The sequence below is a fragment of the Lipotes vexillifer genome, unplaced genomic scaffold (genome assembly GCF_000442215.2).
Source record: "Lipotes vexillifer unplaced genomic scaffold, Lipotes_vexillifer_v1.1 scaffold240, whole genome shotgun sequence".
Classification (NCBI taxonomy): domain Eukaryota; kingdom Metazoa; phylum Chordata; class Mammalia; order Artiodactyla; family Lipotidae; genus Lipotes; species Lipotes vexillifer.
The window spans coordinates 1,025,558-1,031,393 of NW_006797481.1; the positions used below are offsets into that span (position 1 = coordinate 1,025,558).

The following is a 5,836-nucleotide window of genomic DNA, read 5'->3' on the forward strand; positions in this document are numbered from 1 at the left end:
AACACTCGCCTAACTTAATAACCCAGCACCTCATCAAGGGTATGAGAAAACGTCAAGAAGATGCTAATTTTAAAAGTGTTTAGACGATGAAAACGTAATCTCTGCTGTTATGACAAGTTACCACAGTCACCGCTGAGCCCATTTCTGTTGACTTTTCTGTGCAGGCTGGTCCCACGAGGCCCTTATTCCACGTGAGGATGACAGTCATCATTGTGGCGCTAACCCAGGCCCCAACAGCGTTAGAGCTTGGGGTGACGTGAACTGTTTTCATAAGAGCGAATTCTAAGTGGGTCAGGTGGTCCGACCATGGAAATCAGACTCATCTCGCATTTTCTTTTTCTTGACCACTTAAAGCTCAGCACAAAGCAATGATGTTTAGCTGTGTGGGTTTGCCGGAAGTCAAAGGGCATCTGAAAGTATTTCAAATATGACTGAAGATTTTATTTTATTTATTTATTCATTCAGCGTTTTTGTTCAATTTTATTTTATTTATTTCTCTGTGTGTTTACATATTTATTTATTCTAACATCTTTGTTGGAGTATAATTGCTTTACAATGTTGTGTTAGTTTCTGCTGCATAACAAAGTGAATCAGCTACTATACATACACATAATATCCCCATAACTCCTTCTTGCGTCTCTCTCCCACCCTTCCCCAAAGATTTTAGAATGGGGCGTGAGGAAAATGTGTCACAATGCTTACAAATAATTGTATCTTTCCCCCTCTGTTGGTCTGGAGAGGAGATATCATGAGACATCTGGATGTGTCGGTGATACACCTTAGCAGATGGCTTCATATATCAGACTCTCCCCACCTCCGTTGTCTGGCCCTTGAAAACAGAGCCCAAACAATACCAAATTGTAAATCTTTTTTTTTTTTAAACATCTTTATTGGAGTATAATTGCTTTACAGTGGTGTGTTAGTTTCTGCTTTATAACAAAGTGAATCAGTTATACATATAGATGTGTTCCCATATCTCTTCCCTTTTGCATCTCCCTCCACCCTCCCTATCCCACCCCTCTAGGTGGTCACAAAGCACCGAGCTGATCTCCCTGTGCTATGCGGCTGCTTCCCACTAGCTAGCTATTTTACGTTTGGTAGTGTATATATGTCCATGCCACTCTCTCACTTTGTCACAGCTTACCCTTCCCCCTCCCCATATCCTCAAGTCCATTCTCTAGTAGGTCTGTGTCTTTATTCCTGTCTTACCCCTAGGTTCTTCATGACCTTTTTTTTCCCTTAGATTCCATATATATGTGTTAACGTACGGTATTTGTAAATCTCTTATGCAGAAATTACAAGCTCTTTGTGAAACGCACACTTTTTATTGTGTTCTCACTAGCCTTTGAGATTCTCCAGAGCAAAATTATTGGCCTTCTTGTTAAGAGCCAGCTGGTACTTCCAACTGTTGAGCTGTGTGCCTCTTTCAAATGTTGTCTGTAGGACTTCGTGATGAAACTTAGAAAGTTCCCTCGCCCAGTTGAGGATGAGTATCCTAGGGCTGCCACAGCATAGCACCACAAATCTGGTGGCTTGAAACAACAGAAACTTATTCACTCCCAGTTCCGGAGGCCAGAAGTCTAAAGTCAAGGTGTTGGCAGGGTTGGCTCCTTCTAAATGTTCTCAGGGAGAAGCTGTTCCATGCCTCCAACCTAGCTTCCGGTGGACCAGCCTTCCTTTGGCTTGTGGTAACTTAACTCCAATTTCTGCCTCCATCTCCACATGGCCTTCACCCCCTGCGTCTGTGCGTCAAATCTCCCTTTCCTATCTCTTATAGGGACACTAATCCAGGATAATCTCATCTGGAGGTCCTCAGTTATATCCGCAAAGCCTGTTTCCAAATGGGGTCATATTCACAGGTAGGTTAAGACTTGAATATATCTTTTTGTATGATTACGGGAGATGAGGGAAGGCATGTACCTAGTACAGTGCCTGGGACATAGCAGGGGCCCAATTAACAGTAGCTATTCTTATTGTACTTAAGGCCAGACAAAGTGTCGGGCAGCCTGGGTTTGGTCCATTTCCCTGTCCTACTGTGGAGCCACGGTATGCGAACGTAATCTGACTACTATTTGGGCAATGCCAGTGGGTTATGTATCCGACAGTTTGGCATCATCTGGATTAAAAGTTGGATCTCTTTCCCACTCTGTGACTTCTCTCCCGGTGCTCAGGGGTGGAGCCTACCTCCATCCTGCCCTGGACAGAGCCTAACACTGGTGTTGATCCAGACCCAAGTCTGTACCTAGTCATGAGGAAAATGAACCTGTGCTCGAAACGCCGCAGGGCAGACAGGTCAGGGGTAGTGTGTCAGAACTCAAATAATTGGTATTGGCCAACTGTCTATGGTAGCCTGATAGATAAAACACTAAAGGACCCAGTCAACAGTTTAACTTAGGGAATTCCCTGGTGGTCCAGTGGTTAGGACTTGGCATTTTCACTACTGTGGCCCGGGTTCGATCCCTGGTCAGGGAACTAAGATTCTGCAAGCTGTGTGGTGCCACTGGAAAAAAAAATTACAAAACGAAACAAAACAGTTTAACCTATTGAGTTATAGCTCAGGATGAATGGAAGGGCAGAGAGATTCTGTGGTTAATCTCCTGATAGAATCATCAGTAGGATTTTTGCCACCATTACCAGCTGTGGACCCTGGACAAGGGACTTAACCTTTCTGTACCTCAGTTTCCCCACCAGTTAAAGAAGGATAATTAGAAGATATTCCCCATCTGGTGTGTGGCTCACAAATTTAATGAAAGCAAAACACATGGGCCAAGGCCTGGCACATGACAAGCCTGGCATTGAGGCAGAGGTTGTCACTAATATTGTTATCAGGATCACCATTCCCCACGGTGTCAGGACCACAGTTCTATATCTTTGGAGGGACTTTTGCTCACTCTGGTTTTAAAAAGACTAAAGGAAATCCAGGTTTTGTTTCTCAGAGGCTTCTCCCACAAATCACTTATTTTGTAGGCTGAGCATCTTTTGAACAGATAACTGGGCTTTCTAGATTAGCTTTCAGGTAGAAGTGATCGGCTGGGGTAAATATGATCACTTATAGGGAAGTAGAAATTACAATCAGCAGAGATATTCTCTTTGCTGCCGGGTGGTAAAACAGCAGCATTTAACTTTTAAAACTTGGCTTAAGTTTGAGCTTTAAAACACTTGCAAGCGTTATTATTCCTTTCAAAAGATATGTAAGCACAGAAAACAACAAAGCAGTTACTCTTATACCAACATCAAAAGGAAACATTATCCAATTAGCTTCAGATCACATTAAAAAGAAAGAACATAGTATAGACTTTATGCATCCACCCTCTCACGGTCCACACATTATGTAAATGCTGCTTGTTTTTAGTATTAATATTGTTGTTACTATTATTCAGTGCCTCCAGATCACAGTTCTACCCCTTGGGTTTGATGTATATCATTCTTGTATCTGTTTGTGTGTGTTTTTAACCATGTGTGTATATACCTACAAGAATTAAATATTCATGTGTTTTTAAATTTTATCTGAATGCTGTTGATACATAAATCGAGTTAGTTCATTTTAATTGCTAAATGGAATTCTGTTATATGACTAAAACATAGTTAATTCATCCACACGCTTGTACCCTGCACATGGCATGTGTGTGAGACTGTCTATACAAGTGGAATTCTTGGACGGTGGGATGTGTAAGGAAGCATATCTTCAACTTTATTAGGTATTGACCAATTATTCTCCAAAACAGATTCGCCACAGTTTGCACCTTTGGATTGGGAGTGTGGTAGCATTCAAAAACCACCTTAAATATTTTTGTCAAATGGATAAAATGAGTTGAGGACACGTGGCATTTAACAGAATTTGAACCAAAACATTACAAATCTTGCATTTTTGACTTTCAGATATAGCCTCTTCATTTATTGTCTTATGCACTGTATAGACGCCCCTATTTTTACACCGTAGCTTCAATTTTGCTGGATCCGTAAAATCCAAATCTCCAATTGCTATGACTACTGAATATGTTTTTCATTTATCGCTCAGATGCTAAATACCCCACACACTTTAGTAAATTCTTGCAGTGTTTTACTTCAAAGAGAGAAATACGTCATATTATTAAAACAAATCTGAAATGTAGAAAGCATTTAACCCTTTCATAGCAAAACTAGAAGAAAGAGGATGTTACAGAGCACGACTAGATGGAAAACATCAAAGAGGGCCAGATGTTGCTTCTGCTTTTAAGGAATTTATAATCTAGTTGTGGGTGACAGATTCAACATAAAATGAACAACAGTTTCATAGCAACGTATTAGAAAGTACATGGAGGACATGTTTTCCATATTTTATGATGGAGGAAATAAGAATAGCTTGGAAGGATCTGAGAGCAAATTCATAGCTGTAGAAGGAAACTCACGTAGCTTGATATATGCCATTTATTACCTTCACCTCAGTTGATTAATAGGTCCTGGTGATGTTGAAAGGTTCTAAATCTGTACATTCTCAAAGAAAAGAAATGGCATTGCTGGTGTTGACCCCATTTCAGAGTGACTCTTGACTTCTTTTTCACTAAGTGGAAGCAATGGGCTGGCCATGGCCAGAATTTTTAGCTCACCTTTCAGCTCTGGGGACAGACTTCCTGCTTGTGAATTTTGCCTGGACATCTGAGTCCAGCCCCAGAACCAAGTTGTAAACCTAAAAGAGTATCCTGCCGTTTACATTTTCATCAGTTTGAGACAACCTGTGTAGAGCTCAAATGTCACTTAGAATTGAGAAGCAAAGCCACTTTTGCCAGAGGAACATGGCCAGTGGGCCCAAGAAGTGAAGTGAGGCCAAGCTGGCTGCGGCTCCAGGAAGTTTGTTCTTTGGTGATGTCTGTGCTTGGGGAATTTGGGGGAGTGGGAATGTGGCACTGACATGTCACAAGCTGTCTTCTGGAAGGAGAACAAATGTCCTCTTCGGAAAGTTAACATTTCAGGGTGATGGGTGATGAGTTTCATCTCATCTTTTGCTTTCCAGAATTTTCTTTTTGCAGCATCACGCCACTTCTCTCATTGACTCTTTCCATTGTTTTCCTACTATACTTATAACGGGATTTCTGAATGTCAGCACTACTGACATTTGGGGCCAGATAATTTTTTCATAGTGGTGGCTGTCCTGTGCACTGTAGGCTGTTTAGCGATATTCTTGATCTTTACCTGCTAGACGGCGGTGGCACCAACCTCTGTTGCTCCACCCCATGACAATCAAAAATGTCTCCAGTCGTTGCTGAATGTCCCCTGGGGGACAAAATTGCTTCCTGTTGAGAACCACTGACTTAGAGTAACATCTAACTCCTTTGCGTGGTCAGCAACGCCTTGGTTCCTCTCTGACGTCTCCTCCAGCTGTCTCTCCTGGCTCAGTATGTCCCTCGGTTCTTTAAACCAAGCTCGTTCCCTCCTAAGGGGCGCCATTCAGGGCCAACAGCTCAGCCTGGAAGGCACTTTGCTCAGATCTTTGCACCGCTGTCTGGCTCCTTCTTATCCTGTAGGTCTGAGTCAGAGGCCTTCCCAATCTTACCACCTTAATCACTCTCTCTCTGTTACATCCCTCTGTTTATTTCCTCCATCACGCTTATCCCTACTGGAAAGATCTAGATAGTCCTTTGCTTTCTGGTTGATTATCTGCCTCTTACTAGACTGTGAGCTTCCAGGAACAGAAACCATGTCTATCTTGCTTATTACTGTATCCTGGAGTCTAACACCTAGTTGGACTCAATAAATTTTAGTTGAATGGAATTATGAGAAAAGGTTGGCTAAAGAAGTAGACCAGATGACCGCTTCCATACCAGCTGGAGACTCCACTGAGGATGTTGGTGAAAATAGG

At 42.1% G+C, this 5,836-nt stretch overlaps 1 non-coding gene across 1 annotated transcript; it reads left to right on the forward strand.

Annotated features, from left to right (window-relative positions):
• The first annotated feature begins 2,400 nt into the window (after positions 1–2,400).
• On the forward strand, positions 2,401–2,472 carry TRNAE-UUC (transfer RNA glutamic acid (anticodon UUC)). Its single transcript has one exon. It is a non-coding gene; the product is annotated as a tRNA-Glu (tRNA).
• The last annotated feature ends 3,364 nt before the right edge of the window (positions 2,473–5,836 follow it).